The following is a 22,551-nucleotide window of genomic DNA, read 5'->3' as shown; positions in this document are numbered from 1 at the left end:
TGACTTAGTTGTTTCACAATAGCAGCAACTAAAAAGAGTGTTCTCCCTACAAATTATACTGCTGAAAAATGACTGCTTTGGGAGAAACAAGGAGTACTTTTTTATGTGAAAGGCTTGGTTTTGGTACTGATTGAAAATCCCTAGGCTTGAGCATGTGTACCTTCATGTAATTCCACCAGTTTAAGCCACTGTTTTGTGGGTTGGCTAAGATTGATTAATCTCGGGGGTTGGGGAGGGGACCAAGTAGATCCCAAATGCCTGAAATCTGCACACTTCTGCATTGAGAGAACAGATTCCAGCCTGTGGGAAAGGATTTGCATGGTGACAATAGTATGCCAGGGGTCCACTAGGACACAGAAACAAAAGGGATGTTAAGGTGGAAACATCATGGTGTGTTTCACATCTCCCCTCTCCACCAGCCCAAGCGCTGGGTGCACCCAGTGAAGCAAGGTAGAAAGTTTTCCAGTGTTTTATATTTTTCCCACGGGAAACTCAATGTTTCGTAAGTTCATTAGTAACAACGAAGGGATGTCAACTCTGCAAATATAGCATTAGGCAAGCTTGACAGTTTTGACTTTTGCTTTGTTTTGTTGGCTGAATACAAGTAAGGCAAACACGCTAAATTAGATCACCCTCTAGGGCATCGGGAAATTTCCCGATGCAAAGTGCCCTAAGGAAATCAGCTTAATTTGCATAAAGGGAAATTTTCTGGATTTATTTTTTTCAAATTCACATTCCCCTCCTCCCCTCCCCACAAAACCCCCCACATCCTAGGGTGCATCTCCTCCCCCACTGAGTGTATATTCAGGTGATCGGCTTCCCCTGCTGGTCCTTCATGAGTTGAACTGTGGTGGCCTTATCTTCCTACTTTACAGTCCTCTACTTGAAGGGAGGCCGGATTTAAGTCCTGCTTAAAGTCATAAGAAGGGAGAGCAGGAACGGGCTTGGAGCAGAATTTCCAGGTACACAGGTCACTTGGTCACAGACTTCTCCACTATGGAGAGGTCACCTGTATTTCCATTTAAATTACAGCTACTTATATCAAATTATATAGTATACTGTATTTTATATGGTGTTCTGTATTTTAACAATGTATCTATGCAATTCTGCACAGTATGCATAGAATACTCTTATTTCCTTTTTGGTTGAAATGACCAGGAAAGTTGCAACAACAACAAATAAACTTTGACAATGACATCAAATTTTATAATATATATATATATACACACACACACACACACACACACACACACATTGGTATATCAGGTTACAAACACCTAGAGTTACAAGCACTTCGGGTTACAGACTCGCTAACCCGGAAGTAGTACCTCGGATTAAGAACTTTACCTCAGGATGAGAACAGAAATCGCATGGCAGCGGGAGGCCCCATTAGCTAAAGTGGTACCTCAGATTTCAGGTTAAGAATGGACCTCCGGAATGAATTAAGTTTGTAACCAGAGGTACCACTGTACGTACACACACGCACACATGAGCCACCATGGATCTAGTCTATTGTTTGAGCCCCCCCCCCATGGAACTGCCTCTGGTAGCTCTTCCCAGTGAGCAGGTTGATAGTCATCTGCCTGCAGCAGGCGTGAAGCTAGGCTTTATTTCACCCGGGTCAAAGACCCAGCTTGGCGCACGCACACACACACATACACACGTGCATTTGTGTACACACACAGAGCCTCAGTGGAGCCCCTGGAGACTTCACCCGGGCCAAAAAACAAACAAACTGGCTAGCCCCCCTGTAGCTATGGTTCTGGCCTGCAGTCACTGCCTGGTTCTGCTGCTTGCTCACCTGCTGCTTTGCATTTGCAGAAAAGAAGGGGAAACGTTTCACCAGTAGCACTAGTTGCTGGGTTCCTCCCCCCACTTTCAAGGGCATAAGGGTGGGGCCTAGCTGGGCAGCAGGCACACCACAGCCCTTCTCTGAGCATGCTCCTGCCAGCAGCTGTCAAGATGGTCAGAAGCACTGACGGGTGCAGTCAAAACTCTTGCAAATCCAGTCCTTGCTCATTTCTGTGAAGGAACTTCATCCTGGCACCCGGGTCGCAGCTGATTCCCAGTGGGAGTTTGTGTTCAGGTTAATGCACTCCCCCCTCCTCCTCCTACATTCTACATACATATAAAAGATATCGTTTGAGAAAGACTTCAAACAAAAGTCCTAAATAATTGGCCACATCGCTGCCATAGTTTTGTCGCTGCACTGCTGTTGTTACTGTTATCGGTTATGATATTGTGAGTTGACTTGGTTAGGCTTTGCCCAATAAACGCTTTTATAAATAATGAGTCAAAGGGGAAATATATTAACGTAAAGCCCCTACTGTTGCTAGTAGGTTTTGCTCTCTGTTTTAGGGGTTAGCACTAATTGGCTGGTGTTTGCCGCCCCCGCCCCCATTATTTATTTATAGAAATTATATTCTACCTCTCCTCATTTCTGCAGTTTCTGGACAGACCTCAAGGGCCGCCCCACAAAGAACAAATTTAAGTAATCCATCTGGGAGGTCAGTAGTGCTGAATGACTGTGGTCAAGCTACTGACAATTGGCTGAGTTTTTATTTTCTAGATTAGGGAGGTCTACAAAGGCAGCTGGTCTCAAAATGCCATACAAAAAACTACAAGACTAATTTAGGAAGTGTGCACGTGTCTGTTAGTTATAAAGGTAATCTGCAAATGGCACTCACTCTGAATGGAAATTTACAATTTGGCCCAATTTCAGAACGGGAACGGAAGCGAGAAAGCAAGGGCTTGACGTTTGTTTGCATGTGTTTCGAAATCGCATCTTGATTGAGAAAGAGAATTAAAGGAAAGAAATAAACATTCCCAATAAGAGCAATGGTCTCAAGGTGAAGTTACAGCTTCACAGACACCTAGGTTTGGGGGCTGTTGCCGTGTTTGCACATTGCAATGTTCTAAAACCTGTAGAGAGTATTTGCAGTTAGTATGCATAGATTGCCACTGAATCCCAATTGCTGGGAAGGACCAGTGGGAGAGAGCTCATGCTCTCATGCTCTGCTTGTAACCTTCCCACAAGCATCTCAGAGGGAGGAAGATGCAGGACTAGATGGTCCTTTGCTCTCATCCGGCAGGATGCTTCTGATGCCCAGATTTCAGATTCAGGTGCTGCAGCTCCAGTGTTTGCAGTGCTCCCTTAACTGGTTCAGCTCCCCTGTGCATTCCAGTGGGATAACCAACCCATGTAATAATTATTTTGCACATACTGATGGTTCTTTTCTGAATTCTTCTTTCCCCGCAACTGCTACCACCACTAGAGCCCCTACCCCAAGGTCCTGGGTCAGGAGGGAAGGAAGAAAATCACACACTTCAGAAACTGCGACACTCCAGAAAAATTACAGGAATAAATTTTCAATGCAGGCCCTAGCATAGGAAAGGCCAGCATTGGCATTCTCTGGACATTGGACTACAACTATTAATTGTTGTTGTTATTTATTAATAGAATATTATTTATTAAATTAATATTATGTATTAAATAAATACATTGATTAATATATTGATTAATTCCACTGGGTTGCTCAGACATGTGACTAAGCTGAAAGGCAGTTTGAATACTTGCCAATCTGATTCCTCCAGAACTAGAATTTAGAATAGGGTTCATTTATGCCGGCTTTCTGTAGTTCGGATTGCTCCTTTAGACAGGTTTAATTAGAGCAATTCTACACCACACCTTTGTACACTGTTATCGGGGGGGGGGGGGAATCAGCTTATTCCCATAAAACTTGTCTTACAATGTTAGTCTTCGTAGTCAGTCTTCGTTGGGTGGGGCTGATGGGAATTGTAGTCCAAAACACACACTCTGAGAAGCCACTAGATTCCCCTCTTGTCTTTTTCTGCAGCAGAGCAATGTGATTACTCATCTGGAATCTGAATATGGACATCCCTTCTAACATTTGAAACTATAATGGTGGCTACCAGTTGCATCCGCTTTCCTCTCACTCTTTTCTCACAACTTCTGGGGGAAGGTGTGGGGGGCGGGGGGAAATGCCTCCTGCTTTTCAGCAAATCACATTTTCCCCTCTCGTTCTTTTATTAGAATTGTGCCAGGACACACACTGAGCATTAGAACATGGTGTACAAACAAGCAGAGAACACCGTCTACATTTCAAAGAGTGAGGTAGACGCATGGCAGGCGGTACATACAAGATTTCTGCCGCTGCCAATCCTCTTCTCCTTCGTCATTCTAAATCAGTAAAGCACCTGTTATCCGCCATTTCAAATACATATATTTAAAAAGTTGGGTTTCAGAAAGAAAAGGCATGTGGTTTTCTCGCCCTTGCTCCCCCAACCCCACACCTTTGCCTTCTTTTTCTTAGTATTGCCAAACATAAAGCTTTGATTTCCCCTAATAAACTAGCTGGATTCGTTGCATGGAAGAGTAAATTAATCTGCAATCTCCTTGCACTGGAGATGTGGCCCAAGCTGGAACGATAGCTCCTTCATTAGCCAAAGTTTTTTTTCTTCCAATTTTGGTTCACTTGTCACGTCACATCGGTAGCTTTCTCGATATCTGCGCACCAAGAACTTGAGTAAAATAACAGAGTACAGTAACTTGGCGTTTGCAAGCACGAGTTTCCTCATCTTCTCGACTCTTGCAGAGACCAAAAATCAATACTGTCTCTTTGCTGGAGATTGAAAGTCACTGCTGATTCAATGGAAATGAGCACTCAAGAGCAATTATATTGTTTCACAGTGCTTACCACAATATCCTAGGCTTCTGTATTAGAAGCACTTACCATCCCTACTTCCAAAGTCATGCAAGAGTGCCTTGCTGCTACAAACAATGGTTCCTGTGCGGAAGAAAAGAGGGCAGGCGGAAGTACCAGGGGGTGGTTTCGGACAGCCTTCTTCCTGAATCTGGGGCCCTACAGATGTTTCAGACTACAGTTCCCATCAGCCCCAAACAGCCTACAGGTGTGCACACTGTAGGCATGGATGCCAGGAGAAGGAGCTGCTCAGCAGACATGGTGTTTGGCAGTGCTGTTTTTCTAAAAAAAAAGGTGCCGGAACTCACCACGAACACCTCCCTTATTCTCTTAGAATGGCAATGACGCCCACCTGAGAGATGCTGGAACTGAGTTTCTGTGAGTTCCAGTTGAAAAAAAGACCACAAGCCAATTAGGTGCGGCTCCACTGCCCCCTTGCATATCATTTTCACACAGGAGAGTAATGCCTGGATGTGCATATCACATCCAAAAATTTAAAAATGAAGCTCCTTTCATGCTGCCCTTAACCACGTCTGACACATGGCATTACACATGCCATGGGATGGGGGAGCAAGCCACTCACCACATCCCTGTCCCCCCTCGTGCATGTTGATTTTACTCACAAGACCTGGAAACGGCTTTTTATACAACCCACCTTGGGGATCCTTCGGAATAAGGAAGCAGGATAACAACCAAATAGAAGGCATAGAAACATCATAAATACATTGGCCATATAGCTGGCATGATGCACTGGTTAGAAACAAATGTATCTGCCGCTTCTGTTAGCAAGTAATGCACCAACACTTGCTTTTCAGCTCTTCCTGTGAACTGCTTTTTAAAAGTACTATTCTTTTGACAATCAGTCTCAGACCTTCAAGAATTGATCCAAAGAGTCAAAGGGAAAGTCAATTCATGATGTAGCCCCTTTATGGGTTGCAACTGTGCCTTACTTCTGGAAGTCCTGTAAGGGTGAGAAGGAGTTCAGCTTCCGCAGCTATTTAAGCCTGCACTTGTCTGTACAAACTGCCAAAAAGGAAACCAATAAAACCTCAAGAATGGCGGGGATGATAACAAGCTTAGCCCTATAACAGTTGACTTCCCTCCCCGCCTCTCAACTGGTTTTGATTTCCCTATCTCTCTTCAGTCAAGATTCCTAACCGCTATTTTTATATCTGGACAGCGCCGTCTTAATAGCTGGGGTGCTTTATAAATAATGAAATAATCATAAAATAAGTCTCCATCGTTATGCTGAAGCATTCGATTTAAAAGTACAAAGCTGCAGAAGAAAGTATCAGATAAAGCTCATGAAAGAACCCCATTGAGATTCTGGAGTTTTATATACCCAAAATAAATTCCCTTTGTCTTTCAGAGAGTCCATAATTCATTCATCCCATTTCATAGTAAACCATCCACCTCCAGAGGAGGTAAACCAACCTCCAGAGGACCCGTCATAGTCATGTTCTTGGACTCCAACTCCCATCCATCCCATCCAACATGACCAATGGTCAGTAGTGATGGGAGTTGTGGTCCAGCAACATCCAGGGGTGACCACACTGGTTAGCATTTGATTTGTTTGAACTGAGTTATGCTTTATGATGTCAAACTAAATATGACATAATAGGCATCACTGAAACCTGGTGGGATAAGTCCCACGATTGGAATGTAATAATGGAGGGATACAATCTATTTCAGAGAAACAGACCAGACAAGAAAGGAGGAGGAGTGGCGTTATATGTCAGGGATGTGTATACCTGTGAAGAGATCCAAGATTTAGAACCTCAAAGCCAAAGTGACAGCATTTGGGTCAAAATTAAGGGAGAGAAGAAGAACAGTGCCCTCATTGTGGGAGTTTACTATAGATCCCCAAGCCAAACGGAGGACATAGATGATGCCTTCCTGGAACAGATGGCCAAGCATGCAAAAGGAAGGGAGATAGTAGTAATGGGGGACTTCAATTACCCGGATATTTGTTGGATGTCAAACTCAGCCAAGAGCATAAGGTCAAACAGATTCCTCACTGGCCTTGCAGACAACTTCATTGTCCAGAAAGTGTCCAGAAAGTGGGAGAAGCAACAAAAGGAACAGCCATTTTAGATCTGGTCCTAACCAATGTTGATGACCTGGTTAGCAGGGTAGAAGTGGAAGGATCATTAGGCACGAGTGATCATGCTCTTCTAAAGTTTACTATACAGCGGAAAGGAGCAGCCAAGCATACTAGGACTCAATTTCTTGACTTTAAGAAAGCTGACTTCATGAAACTTAGGGAAGTGCTGGGTGAGATCCCATGGACAGTAATACTAAAAGGAAAGGGAGTTCATGATGGCTGGGAGTTTGTTAAGAGGGTGATAGTAAAAGCACAACTTCAGGCAATACCAATGAGACGGAAACATGGAAGGTGCCTAAAGAAGCCAGGGTGGCTATCTAAAGAACTTTTAACTGAGTGAAGATTAAAAAAGGATGTGTACAAAAAATGAAAAAGGGGGGAAACTACCAAAGAGGAATTCAAACAAATAGCCAGCACGTGTAGACACAAAGTCAGAAAAGCTAAAGCACAGAATGAACTCAGGCTTGCTAGAGAGGTTAAAAGCAACAAAAAAGGCTTTTATGGGTATGTTCGTAGCAAAAGGAAGAACAAAGAAACAGTGGGGTCACTCAGAGGAGAAGATGGTGAAATGCAAACAGGGGACACAGAAAGGGCTGAACTCCTCAATGCCTTCTTTGCCTCAGTCTTCTCCGATAAAGAAAACAATGCCCGGCCTGAAGAATTTGGAGCAAATGATTCAGCAGAGGAAACACAGCCCAGAATAACTAAGGAGATAGTACAAGAATACTTGGCTAGTTTAGATGTATTCAAGTCTCCAGGGCCAGATGAACTGCATCCAAGAGTATTAAAAGAACTGGCAGATGTGATCTCAGAACCACTGGCAGTCATCTTTGAGAATTCCTGGAGAACAGGCGAAGTACCGGCAGACTGGAGGAGGGCAAATGTTGTCCCTATTTTCAAAAAGGGGAAAAGAGAGGAGCCAAATAATTACCACCCAGTCAGTCTGACATCAATACCAGGGAAGATTCTGGAGCAGATCATTAAGCAAACAGTCTGTGAGCACCTAGAAAGGAATGCTGTGATCACCAATAGTCAGCATGGATTTCTGAAAAATAAGTCATGTCAGACTAACCTGATCTCGTTTTTTGACAGAATTACAACCCTGGTAGATGAAGGGAACGCAGTGGATGTAGCCTACCTTGATTTCAGCAAGGCATTTGACAAGGTGCTCCATGATATTCTTGTAAAGAAGCTGGTAAAATGTGGTCTTGACTATGCTACCACTCAGTGGATTTGTAACTGGCTGACTGAACGAACCCAAAGGGTGCACATCAATGGTTCCTCTTCATCCTGGAGAAGAGTGACTAGTGGGGTGCCACAGGGTTCTGTCTTGGGCCCGGTCTTATTCAACATCTTTATCAACGACTTGGATGATGGACTCAAGGGCATCCTGATCAAATTTGCAGATGACACCAAACTGGGAGGGGTGGCTAACACCCCAGAGGACAGGATCACACTTCAAAACGACCTTGACAGATTAGAGAACTGGGCCAAAACAAACAAGATGAATTTTAACAGGGAGAAATGTAAAGTATTGCACTTGGGCAAAAAAAATGAGAGGCGCAAATACAAGAAGGGTGGCACCTGGCTTGAGAGCAGTACATGTGAAAAGGATCTAGGAGTCTTGGTTGACCACAAACTTGACATGAGCCACCAATGTGATGCGGCAGCTAAAAAAGCCAATGCAATTCTGGGCTGCATCAATAGGAGTATAGCATCTAGATCAAGGGAAGTAATAGTGCCACTGTATTCTGCTCTGGTCAGACCTCACCTGGAGTACTGTGTCCAGTTCTGGGCACCACAGTTCAAGAAGGACACTGACAAACTGGAACATGTCCAGAGGAGGGCAACCAAAATGGTCAAAGGCCTGGAAATGATGCCTTATGAGGAACGGCTAAGGGAGCTGGGCATGTTTAGCCTGGAGAAGAGGAGGTTAAGGGGTGATATGATAGCCATGTTCAAATATATAAAAGGATGTCACATAGAGGAGGGAGAAAGGTTGTTTTCTGCTGCTCCAGAAAAGCGTACACGGAGCAATGGATCCAAACTACAAGAAAGAAGATTCCACCTAAACATTAGGAAGAACTTCCTGACAGTAAGAGCTGTTCGACAGTGGAATTTGCTGCCAAGGAGTGTGGTGGAGTCTCCTTCTTTGGAGGTCTTTAAGCAGAGGCTTGACAACCATAGGTCAGGAGTGCTCTGATGGTGTTTCCTGCTTGGCAGGGGGTTGGACTTGATGGCCCTTGTGGTCTCTTCCAACTCTATGATTCTATGATTCTGAACCCTTTTGGAACCATTTTGGTGAAAAGCCACCTATAGCCTAGAATTAGAAACAGGTTCTAGACTCAATTCCCAAAGTGGCCTTCCTCTTGGGAAGAGAGGGAGAGACTTCTCCAGCGAAGAAGCACATACATTGAGTGAACTGCATCCCAGTTGGGTTTCACACGGCTTATCCAGTGATTTCAATGTCTGTGGCCCTTCAGGCATTGATTCACAACAGCTCTCGTTATCTCTGGCCCTCTGCTGCACCGGCTAGAGATGATAGCAGCTGGAGTCAGACAATACCCAGAGCGCCACAAGTTCCTCATTCTCAAATTAGAGAATATCAAGTCTCAGGTCTTGTGAAATCCCTCTGACTGATACCTCTGTGCTGTAGGCATTGTTGAACAACAACTCTCATCATTCCTGGTCATTGGCCATGCTGTTGGGGGCTGATGGGAGTTGTAATTCCACAACATCTGGAAGACAACGTGTTAGCCACCCCGATATATGCCTTGCTGTCTGGTAATCAATTTTTTTAATAGGAGAGCAACCAAAAATCAACAGCAAAACCCACGTGTCCATATGCCAAGTGTCAGTTTGCCCTGTGACTATATCAGCTCAAGTCACTTGTGGAACGATAACATCCCTAGGCATTGCAACAGAATCAGAAGCTTCCCTTATTCAGCTGCTTACATTTGTTTACACTGTGTCTCGTTTTTGATAGGAAGTTTACTTTCTAGCGTTTCTGTTTGGAAATCCAGCAGTGGTGAAGAAAGACACACTGCCCTTTGATTCGTGCCAGCAAGTGCAATGCAGTGGCTAATAAAATAGCTTTCAAGCACTTCTTTTCCAAGCTACAAATACGGTCTTTAATTGCATCTGTGGCAAAGATCCTAGTCATGCCTCGGGCCTATTCATACGGCATGATGTGTATTCCATATACAATGATACAAACAAGATATGTGACATGCCTTCTATAAGGTGAGCAATTCCGCGTTCTAAGTACAACTCAGTGTGCCCATTTAATGCAGAATTCAAGAGGTCATCTATAAGATAGTCATAGCAGGCCTTTGAGTTCCTCATTAAATCAGGTGCTTTCCCTACAGCCTAATCATTTTGAAACCAAAGATAATAATTATGCCATTTCTGTAAGTTTGGCAGCTTCTTTGGTTTGTCAGGTCTGATTAGCTCTTCAACATCACTTGGGCTGTCCCAAAAGATTTCTGGCTCAAACGATCCCATTGGCAACAGTTTTGCTTCGTACTCCTGGCACAGAGGATGGCAACAGAGTTCTGAACTGTATCTGTACAGGTAATTAGGATGGGACACCTTGACTGCAGTCCAGTGGCTTCCTGGTTACATGGTTCCGCATCAACTAGCTCTTGCATTTGCATCAGCGGGCTTTGAACAGAAAAAGGCCATTCTGCACATATCAAGTATTTTCTCCTTATGGAAGACAACAGGGAGCACCAACTTGCCTGCAGCTCGAGATGACACCCCTTGCTTTGAATTCTGTGTGCAAAGGCCTTGCACTAGTTTCCTAATCAGGCTATTTGAAGGATGTCAAAACTAAGAAGAAGAAGAAAGCAGAAACAAAGTCATGTTCCATAGATGTGCTTTCCACAAGTAGCCAAATTCATAATCTGACATTTATTGAATGAATCGGTAATTGGAGACCAGTTTACATAACCATCTTATGACCCTGAATCTCACCTTTGTGTCTCACCTTCCCGCCAATCGTGCTCAGAATTACATTTTAGCTGCCTACCTGTTAGGATCGGTGTGTGTAGGTGTAGAGCTGTAGAAGCTACTGTAAGTGTTTGACAATCAAGAATGAACTCTCTGCCATGTGCATTCCTTGGGCTGGACAACAATCTAGGTTTCCTAATGTTTAACCCATTATGTTTTATTTATTCAGCACTTAATTTTTTTGTGAGAAGTCCTAGCCAGGGATTCATATTTGAAAGAAACAAGACATTTGAAATGGAAACAATAGATCTCTTTATTGTAATCAAATGACTGTCCCTTTCCATTTCTGAGTTATAATACTCACATACTCAGAGAACTGAGTGGCTGTAGTCATTAGAATGCTGGACCAGCACCTGGGAGACATGGGTTCAGATCCCCATTCAGCCATGAAGCTCACTGGGTGACCTTGGGCCAGTCTCACTGCCTCTTAGCCTAACCTACCTCACAGGGTTGTTGGGAGGATGAAATGAAATGGGAAGTGGGAGAACCATGCATGACTCCTTGGGAGAAAGAAGGGATATAAATGTAATAAATAAATAAGAAATTAAACCATGTTGGTCCCAATGAAGTCACTAATAATGTAGATTTAAGAATGATTGAAGACGCTGAGCAAGAGTTTCAGATGTTAACATTCAATGCTATTCCCAGCTGTATATGTTCAGCCTCGATTCACTTGCTGCAGTATGAAGCTAATGTTAATGTCCTGCCTTAGAAGGCTGGTGAAGGTTTGCCGGGACAATGAATGTAAGACACTGTGAACCCTAGAAATCCCCTTGTGTTATTATCATTAGACTTTAATCCCTTAAAAAGGTCTTTTTGGTAGAAAACCCCCTAATGTCAGCTACCTGCAGGTCAGTGATATCTCAACAAGAGCCACACAGCTTCTTTTAAACAACTTCCTTAATCTTGAGCATGGTAGAAAATTACCATGTGATTTTAATTACCCAAATAGATGTAATTTCCAGAAGGACAATATCAATTGTATTGAAAAGCTAGATATAGTCCACTAAGATATCTTGCCTCATTGACAAGACAATGCATAGCTTCTGGAGCCAGCCTGTAGTGCTGACTTAAGTTCCATTAATATTATAAAGGGATTGTCCTCCCTTTAATTGCCAAGCTATTATCATGCCAACGCAAGGTCTTGGAGGAATTCTACTCCTTACAACTGTATTTTTTTGCATCTGGCATCATCCAACAAAAGAAAACTGAACTGTAATCAAAAGAAACAGAAAGCCTGTTAATTCTGAAGCAGAAAATAGAGATTAGAAAGCATTTATCAATACAAAGAATACATCTTGTTCACACACAGCAGAGTAAAGCTTCCTCAAGAAATCCCCAATGATATCAGTCAGGGACTTTAGACAGGACTTAGAGAGTCTTGTAGAGAGCCAGTCTGGTCTAATGGTTAGAGCACTGGACTGGGACCTGGGAGTGGGTTCAAATCCCCAATCCCCACTCAGCCACCATGAAACTCTCTGGATGACCTTGGCTCAGTCACTATATATATAAAACGGGGATAGGGAGAATTGTGTTTGCCACCTTGAGCTCCAGTGGGATATAAGTGTTCTAATAATACATTCGGTCTGCCATAGAATTTCCACCCTCCCCTTTTAAACACCCCTGAAATTTCTCCTTTCAAACTGAAACTGCTTAAACCAAGAGATAACGTACGGAGTGCCAGCCAAAATGGATTTTTCCCTTATGGTGTAATTTGGATTGTTTAATTGCGGAACAGCCAAATGTGAATTTTGTGACTAGCAGCAGTTACAAATAAAAAAAAAGTATCAGCTGCATATTTTATCCTTTATCTCTCCCCCCCCCCCCCGCAATCTTCCTTTCTCTCTGTTCCCTCTCCATTTTTCATTTTTACATTCATTTAATGCCGTCTATCCTACTGTGGCTTCGTGCCTCTGGATTTGACCCTGTAGCCCCTTGTGTACAGAAGTAGCTGTGCTCAAATGAGTAGCACATTTCGGTTCACTAGGATGACGCTTGAGAGCCAAGTTGCTTGTCTGCCTAAGTGTTTCCAGGACTCAGCCACCAGTAATTAAAAACAAAAATCTTGAGAGACAGCCAAGGCATTGCATAACTACGACACATGCACTTTTTATTACCCTTCCATAGATTCTTCCCTTGCCAAAGGCATAAAGGAACAATGACATTGGCTCAAGGCCATCTCTAGAAGTATCCCATACATGTCAATGAATGTATCTCACACTTGCATAAAGTGACTTCTCAACTTCCATTCAGCCCTGCCAATTGCAGCATTTCATACCCTTCCATTGATAGTATAATGGATTAGTGTCTCCTGTACTTCCTCTGACTTCTGAGCCATTATGATGTCAATGGAAAAAGTCTTATACAAATTCTCCCACTCAAAGACGACATTTTAACACCCATATTTTAGATTTATATATGCAGTGATGCTAATGCTCTCATCACCCCGATATATTATATTACACATGCACACACACACACACACACACACACACACACACACACACACATTCCTTTAGCTATTGACAGTTTGCAACTTATTTTAAGCTGAAACGCAAAACTATTTTGGGTTACTCACAAAGCCAGTAAGTAAGTGCACATTCCAGAAAAGCATTCAGTTCCTGGAAAGAACACCCATTCAATTCAATGGGACTTGCATTAGGGACATTGCTGGTGGAACGTGCCCTTTAATAACACAAGTATAATATGATCATTATGTATGGGATTCTGCTCATTGCTCTGGGGCAACCTAGTCAGATGGGCAGGGTGCAAATAAAATTATTATTACTATTACTATTATTATTATGTCAACAGTCCAGAGGGCTGCTGGTGATCAATAACCCAAATATTGCCACCTCTAAATCCATTGTCAGGCCAATCCGGTAACAAGACTCTGACATTGGCTTATCAGGACTGAGGGGTGCAGTCTAGCTGCATTTAGGGTGTGATCCTGTGCCCATGCAGCTTGTAACATACCCCTGAGAAGTGAGTGAGACTAACTACTCAGTAAATATGTGTCTAATTCCACTGAGCACTTTTAAGCTCCGTTTACGATGATGAATACTATGTAAGCTCCTGATTATTAACTTTTAAATCAATTGGATGTGATCTGAAAAGTAGACGAATCATGTTCTGGATGAATCCTACTACACAACAGGATAACACACTTTTATAGTACTGGATTGTCCCTTAAAACAGTGTGCACTTGTTTTTGAATTGCATGCTTAATGGAGTTCACAATAAAAATTTAGGTAGGATGTCATTATAGAGTTGGGTTGATTGTTAGCTTGCCTGAGTCTTCTTTAAAATAAAACAGGAGGGGCTGAATATAGGCCAACGTACAAAGCCAAGCCTGGGTTTGTTTCTATTAGATGGTTCCGTAGATGCACTGCAAGTAAGACCAGAAATGAACATCACATGATCAAGGTGCATTGCAGGGGTTGGACTAGATCACAGCTTTGTGTGTTTGTGTGTGTGACACATTAGTGTGTAGGTATGTGGGTTAAACTACAGAGCCTAGGACTTGCCGATCAGAAGGTTGCCGGTTCAAATCCCTGCGACGGGGTGAGCTCCCGTTGCTCGGTCTCTGCTCCTGCCAGCTGGCTCCTGCCAGTTCGAAAGCATGTCAAAGTGCAAGTAGATAAATAGGTACCATTCTGGCGGGAAGGTAAACGGCGTTTCTGTGTGCTGCTCTGGTTCGCCAGAAGCAGCTTAGTCATGCTGGCCACATGACCCGGAAGCTGTACGCTGGCTTCCTTGGCCTACAGAGCGAGATGAGTGCCGCAGCCCCAGAGTCGGCCACGACTGGACCTAATGATCAGGGGTCCCTTTACATTTATGTCAAACAAACATTCCCCGTACTCCTCCCCAGGGGCTGGAAAAGGGTTAGTTTAACCTCTGGTTGGCTAGTCAAACTGAATTACTGTATCATGAAATAATGCTTGTCCAAAAAGTGTGTCACCAACTTGAAAAGTTTGGAAAACTCTGGACTAGATGATCCTCAGAGTCCCTTTGAACTCTACAACTTTGCGATTTTAAGGTGCAAAGACTTCAGTATGGTGAGCAATAGTTCAGATGACATTTGCTGTGGACACTTCCAGGCTTGCTACCTTGGGGTGGAATCCTGACAAATTCAGGACATGCAATTATGGTGGATTATATATTGCATTTTTACATATAATGAAGCAGAAGTGTTCATTGGATTTAAGTGAGGCAACCCAGTCAGATGGGCGGGATATAAGTAATTAACAACTACTACTAATTAATAATAATTTATTTATGGGGGGGAATGTTATCTGCCTTGAATATCTATTTTTTAGATAAATAAAATAGTTACTGCTTCTTGATAGCAAATGACTGATGAAAACAAAACCCTGTCATTTCTCTCTCGCTCTTTCTTTCTCTGCGTAGAGTCAAAACATATAAAATATTTCCTGGGATGGGGATGCATATTCTCAATCAATAACTAAAACCTCATGTTACACAAAGGAGAGCAAGCCATTTTCTTTTATAATAGATTTCAGAAAGTGACCACACTTTGCATTTCCTGCCTTTATGGCGGTTTTGGGTTTTGAAAGTCCCATCAATACAAAGCAAAGAACAAGTGTAGCACGAACGAACGAGCCCGTACAGGAGAAAGGAAAGACACAAAAACTCACAGCAAGGGAAGAAGCAGACAGATCTATGCCTCAGGTCAGGTTTCAGTCTGACCTCTGTCTCCATGTATGTGGTCATGTTACCCCAAAGAGCTTCAGGCAAGTGGCAATCGAGACGTCGGCAAGGTGGGCCTGTTGGCATCTAAGCCACACGTAAAGCTGAGTGGTAAGCAACAATCTCACCCTGTTCTTTAAAAAATTTTTATCTCAAATGATACAAGTTGAAAGGTTTGATTTGAAGCATGGGCGTAGTCAACAGGGGGGACAGGGAGTGGCAGCTGTCCCCCCCAATCAATACAAATCAATAAAAAGACATAGCAAACTGAGGTTCTGCCCCCCCCCAAACAAAAGGCCTGTCCCCCCCTAACAAGAATCTTGGCTACGCCCATGATTTGAAGTCAACAGGTAATAAAGCCAAAGTTTCCATAAAGCAACAGGGGAAGGGACATAGAGCGTCTGCCTGTCATGAACTGGCAGGACAATGGGGAGGAGAAAATCCCAGTGAGGGGTGTAGCCATGACTGGTACACACCAGGGCAAGCAGGGGGTGGAGAAGGAAAGGTTGGGGGTGTAGAAAGTACTCACAGGGCGACAGAGAAAGCCAAGGGGATGGGGTCTGTTCACAGGAACCCAAGGAGCAGGACTCAGAGCCAGAGGGTCCCCTGTCTCCATGAACGTGGCAGGCTCTGAGGTGTAGGAAGCAGCAGGAAGGGCACTCTAGGAGGCTGAGTCAGGCAGGTGTCCACAGCTCAGCTCGCTAGCTCCGGGAGGAGGTGTGTGATTCCTCCTCTGGAGGAGGCTTGGAACAGGTGAGGGTCACCTGCCTCGTCAAGCCCAGATGCTGCAATCAGCAGGCAAAGTACAGAAGGGAAGCAGAGCTGAGGTGCTGGGTTTGCTCAGTTTGTGGCTTAAACTGTGCTTTTCAGGACTGAGCTCCTGGTTCCCTGACCCTGGACTGGATTCAGAGGCAGGAACCTGGCCTGACTGTTGGACTTGCTGTTTTGAACCTGGACTGTGTTTCCTGACATGTTGGACTGCCGGGATGTTTGCCCTTGGGACTGTATACACCAGTGGGACTGGTCACCAGGTGTGCCAGGGTTCAGGACAGTGCCTTGCATGCAGAAGGCTGCCAGTTCCATCTCCAGCATCTCCAGGTAAGTGTGGGAGAGAACTCTGCCTGAAATTCTACAGAGCTGCTGCCAATCAGTGACAATCATGCTGAGCTAGATAGACCAATGGTCTGAGTCAGTAGAGGGTGGATTCCTATATTCCTTTCCAGGAGCCCAATTGGTATCCCCCAAAAGTGTCAAACACTCTAGCCATATGGCACGCCTCACAAAGTGTGTTTGCCATTCCCAGAAGGCTGCAGCTGGAGGGGTTGGTTCACTCCAATTCCTGAACAACCCACCTGGCTCTTCTGCTAATCTACAGTTGACTTTAGTTGAGATTGCTGCATTGCAGTGTTTCTCAACCTTTTCCCAACCGTGGCCCCCTTCTAACCTTGTTTCCTTCCTACGGGCCCCCTGTCCTACCGGTAGAAAGGTAGCTATTTTGTTTGTAAATAGAACATGTTTTGTTTCTAATTTTTAAATAAATACATAAATTATATAATTTTACCTGTGCCCCCCCCTGGAATATCCTGGGGGTATTATCCTGGGGCCATATGCCCTCTGGTTGAGAAACTAGATTAGGTAATCCTTGCACTCCCTTCCAACTCTTCAGTTCTATGATTCTATTCTCCATACCACCAGCATGGCTGTTAGCTCACAGAATTATGAAATTGGAAGGGATATCAAAGGTAAACTACTCCAACCCCCTGTTGATGTAAGAAATCCATTGCTACAGCATCCCTGCTGTGCTTCCATGGGGTATATCAAAAGACCCATTGTTTATGGTCTCATCTACGCTATACATTTAAAGCTGTTTCATACCACTTTGAACAGCTTTCCGCAAAGCATTCTGGGAGCTGTAGTTTGTTAAGGGTGCCAAGAGTTGTTCGGAAGCCCCAATACCCCTTGCAGAGCTCCACTTCCCAGAATTCCCCCCTGGGAAGAGGGGTGGATTCACTCTGTGAATTATAGCTCTGTGAGGGACACCCAGCAACAAAAGTCATTGATTGTAATTAGGTCCCATTGATTTCAAAGGGAAAGAATTACTGCAAACGTAGACTGGCTCCAACTCATGTGCTTTAATATTTGAATGATCTTTGGGGTTGTACAGATTTCATGTAATTTTCAAAAATATAATGAAAGCAAACAAAATCTCTTTCATTAGGAGAGGTTACAAGACTTCTTTCCACATGGATCACACTATTCCTCTATCACTAGCCTACTAAGCCAAAGGCATCTGACCTTTCCAGTGAAAAGGGTTCCCTAAATTGTTTCCTGTTTTGCAAAGTCTGGGCAGGCATTCTTCAGCCAGCAAGCGGTGTGGGGGTGAATGTTGCCAAAGCCGAGGCCTCAGGAGCTGTTTGTACTGGGGAGAAAACAAGGTTTTCTGCTAAGAAAGGGTTGAAAGATCAGGAAATATGGGCAAACTAACAGCTCAAATGAGAATTCTGCTCTAGTACCAAGAGATAAAACACCACTTAGGTATTTGTACTCCGTATCAGAGCTGAAAATGGTACCCTGAAGAATGGTTAAATGAATCCTTGCAAAAGCCCCAAACAAAAAACAAACCCTAGTTTCACAATTTAAAAGAGTAATGGTTTAGGAAAGAATTGTTTATGCCTTTGGATGGATTTTTCTTCTTCTCTCTGTCCCACCCCTCATAATTTACCCCTTTTTTCTATGTAATCTATGCCCCCTACCCTGGTTTTTTTCCTTTTCCTTACTAGCTGGTAATAACCAACACAGGGATCTAAGTCATAGACAGTTGTGGTCAGTGGCTGTAGGACAGTGGTAGAGCATCTGTTTTGCAGGGAGAAGGTCTCAGGTTCAGGTTCAATCCTCACCATCTCCAGGACTCCTGTAAAATTCTGGAGAGCTGCTACCAGTCAATGTAGACAATACTGAGCCTGATGGAACAATGTTTTGCTTCGGTATAAGGCAGCTTCCCATGTTCTTATATAATTAGTAAGCACAGGAACCAATGGTCTTCACTGGCATTTCATAGTTTATGAGAACTGTATTCTGCTAAGTAATTTTAAATTTACATATAATGTGTGTGTGTGTGTGTGTGTGTGTGTGTATAATCTGCTCTTCAAAGTGGATCCCGGTAGATTGATCCAACCACCAGAGGCCTCATTCAAATCCTCCTAGGAACAGAACCCCAATGTTATCAGAGGATCAGACTAGTAGTTCCAATTTATTGGTTAATCCCAACGGTTTTCAGCATTTACGACACATTATTAAAAGGAAATGGGAGTTTACATGATGAGGAAGAAAACCTCATAAAATCACAAGAAACCTAAAAAGCAGGGAAATGTAAGGGTTCTTAGGCAAAATAGCCCCTTTATGCAACAATTTATAGCTAATAGACTGTTTACCTTGAGATAGATAGATTTCGAATAAGATAGTCACACTTACCTCGCTTGCAGATGCCCTGTTGATTGAGCCTTTATCTTGATTTATTTGCACAGCGTTTGTGGGAGTGTTAAATGACAACAGTCTTCACTGTGATTTGATTGTGGGGAGGTTATACAATGTTGTGTCAAGCAATTGTCATCCCACACTTTCCAATACATTTCTCCCATCATTTTGTTTATCTCAGACAGTCCAGTTTTGGGGGAGGAGTGGGTTCATTGCGCAAGAGTGTGTTTTAATGGTGCAACCTGAATAGGGCAGTATGTGACTGCATCCATACTGTCCAAAAATAGCAACTGGAAGCCCCCTTAGATCCCATTGACCTGTATGTGAAAAGGAAGACAGATTAAATTCCCATTGATCTCAATGAGTACCAAGATCAGCTAGCCATGTCTAGTGGATAGTTTGCAAACCCCATTTGGCTTTCAAGCCATTTCAAAATGGAGTCAGCCACTTGGGATCTGGGCTTCTAAGCAGACCTAGGTAACCATTTGCTCCATGCAGACACGTAGTTCTCATGAAAAGAGCTGGCTACCTTCTTCCCAAGAGCTACTTGGATTTGCAAAGAGATGTTTCTTGTGTCTCTCCTCTGGTTTTGAAAATGCAGTCAATCAGAATAGGCAGAAAGCACTCTTTAGTGAAAGAGCTGATGAACTATCTGGTTGTAGAAGACTGTGGAAAGGCCATATCACAAAAGGATTCCACTTGGTCCTTTGCATGCAGAAGGTCCCAGAGTCAATCTCTGACATCTCCTGGAAGGACTGGGGGAAACCCATCTGAAACACTGGAGAGCAGTTTCGAATTTGTGCAGACGGCACTGAGCTACATGGGCCAATGGTCTGAACTGGTACAGGGCAGCTTCCTATGTTTCTAAGAATAAGCAAATAAAGTCTGCACATCTCACGTAAATGCAGGGTGAGTCCACAGCTGGGGACACTGTGTGTGTGAGCAACTTCCTACTTACACAGGAAACTGAGCCTACACCAATATAACCCAACAGGCTAGTTGAGACTGGATCCTTTAAGTCAAAGTGGTGTCATCAAACTGTAGAATCCCAGGCATTTTGCATCACAGGCTCTCACTGGACTTGTTGCATGCACGATGCCATCTGCATCTGTTTTGTAGCAGCCATACCTCTTCATCACTTTGTCTCTGTGCAGTGGCATTCTGTGCTGTGCCAGCTTCTGCACTTGGGAGTTGGGTATCTGGAACCAGCTTTGCTTCTTGTCTCGAGGTTCCCACCATACACTTAAGGGAAATGTGAGGTCGGGGTGATGGAAAGGTCACACGCACAAAAACATCCTCCTGAGTTAATGCCTGGGTCAAAGTCTGTGCAAATGAATGAAATGTTTGCTTACAAGGCATGTCATTTCATTGTTAGCAGACGGAGTCTTCCCACTTGATCCTTGCTTCCAAGTTTCAGAGATAAGACTTTCACATTCAAGGATGCGGGTACAAATGAGTGCACATTGACTAAAGACCTAGGCTTAACCCTTCCCTTCAATGTGCCTCCACACATCTTTCTATAAGCAGTGATTTCTAAAAGAAACTATCCTCTTTCCAGTATCCCTTTTTGGAATAAGAGCAGCTCACTCTAACTTCAGGTGCCCATCTCAATCTTTCAGTACGATGAAAACAAAGACAAAAAAATCCAAAATCCTTATTGTAACAGCAAGGAATTGTAAAGGAATATGTGGTTCCCTTCAAAATGACATTTCCTTAGCATACAGCCCTACAATATTCAGGCAAGGTATATTGCAGATACAGTAATTTTAAACAGAAAAACTAAAACAAACCTAATTGTTACGTGCCTATGGATTGCCAGTCTAAAACAATGAGAAACCTGAGTGGTTTTTTTAAAAAACCCTAATATTTATGTGCACATTACATGGAATACTGAATCCTTGCTTTCTCCCGTCTTACTAAAACTCAAAGATCACCCAAATAAACTTGCTGGTATTCATGGCTGTGCTGCCACGTCTTCCATTCATTTGTCTGTGGCACCATTTCCAAGAGATGCCATTTGCAAGCTACCAACATGCTGAGGACACTCGAAACGCAACAAAACAATCCCACTCTCTCCATTCGCAGTGTTTGATATTAGGCCAAGTACAAAAGTGTGCTGCTTATGAGCAGCTGAAGAAAACACAGCAAAATGTTCCCTTTGAGAATGGCAGAGGTGCTTTCGGAGACTAAGAGTACATATGTTCAAAAGTTTTGATATGATGATTTAGAATACTGGGAAATTTAGTAGACTCTCTGAATATGTGGAGCTTCGTTGTAAATGCCTATGGGCCGCGTTCAGTGATGTCTGCTTGCTTGTGCAGTGGAAATAACACTTGTGCAATGGGAGTTCTGGTTCCTCAACTCCCACCTCCAGCCCATCCATACACCCCAAAATTCTGATCTAGGGGATCCCCCAACCCTCCAGAGCAGGTTTGGGTGAGACTTGAAGGGCTGCACTGGGGAGAGCAGGAACGAGAGGCCTTGCTGCATGAAAAGATGCCCACTTGTGCTATGTTTTAGTGTCTAAAATGGTGAAATAGGTGTGGGGGCAAAGCCTCTTTTACCTGAATGCTCTAGTCTAAGTCATATTTCAAGTACAAATATACATTTAGAGGTGTTTCTACATAAAAGGAAGCAAAGATCAGGCTGTTGTGTGCCCTTGAATAGGTAAAAAGAAGGCAAAGAACCCCTGGATGGTTAAGTCCAGTCAAAGGCGACTATGGGGTTGCAGCGCTCATCTCGCTTTCAGGCCGAGGGAGCCGGTGTTTGTCCACAGACAGCTTTCCGGATCATGTGGCCAGCAGGACTAAACTGCTACTGGCTCACGGAGTACCATGACGAGTGCGAGAACGTATGGAAACACCATTTACCTTCCCTCCACAGCAGTACCTATTTATCTACCTGCACTGGCGTGCTTTTGAACTGCTAGGTTGGCTGGAGCTGGGACAGAGCAACGGGAGCTCACTCTGTCACAGGGATTCGAACCACCGACCTTCCAATCAGCAAGCCCAAGAGGCTCAGTGGTTTAGACCACATCACCACCCACGACCCTACCGTGCCCTTGAATAGCTCCATACTGGAGCGAATTAAGGGTCAAATTATATGTTACAGTTAAGATTATGCTTAATGATGAAGGCAGTTTACAATGGGGTTACACTTTTGCCTTCTTGCCTTCTAAAACATGCTGCAAAGATGGAGGATTTAGTTCAGTAGAGCATGTACTACCGTGTTTACGAATAATAGTGGGAATTTTTAGATTTTATTTATTTATTGCATTTTTTACCTTAGCTCTAAGGCAGCATACATTCTTCCAGGTTCCCACTGTTTATCCTTACGACAACCCTATGAGGCAGGTTAGGCTGAGAGGGAATAATTAATATAAGGACTGTGGGCTTCAGGGCTGAGAGGAGATTTGAACCTGGGTCACTCCTGTTCTAATCTATTGTGGTACCCACTACACCACATTTCCAAAAATATTAAAAATACAATAAAATTAATAATAAATTATACAATTTTAATTCTAAAATT

At 43.5% G+C, this 22,551-nt stretch overlaps 1 long non-coding RNA gene across 2 annotated transcripts in view; it reads left to right on the top strand.

Annotated features, from left to right (window-relative positions):
• Positions 1-22,551, top strand: part of LOC309353886 — a 93,687-nt gene that overhangs the window by 719 nt on the left and 70,417 nt on the right. The gene's annotated exons all lie outside the window — the stretch shown is intronic.

The sequence above is a fragment of the Podarcis melisellensis genome (assembly GCF_964234715.1).
Source record: "Podarcis melisellensis genome assembly, chromosome: 12".
In the NCBI taxonomy this organism is placed as follows: Eukaryota; Metazoa; Chordata; class Lepidosauria; order Squamata; family Lacertidae; genus Podarcis; species Podarcis melisellensis.
This window is presented reverse-complemented; position numbering and strand designations above follow the sequence as displayed.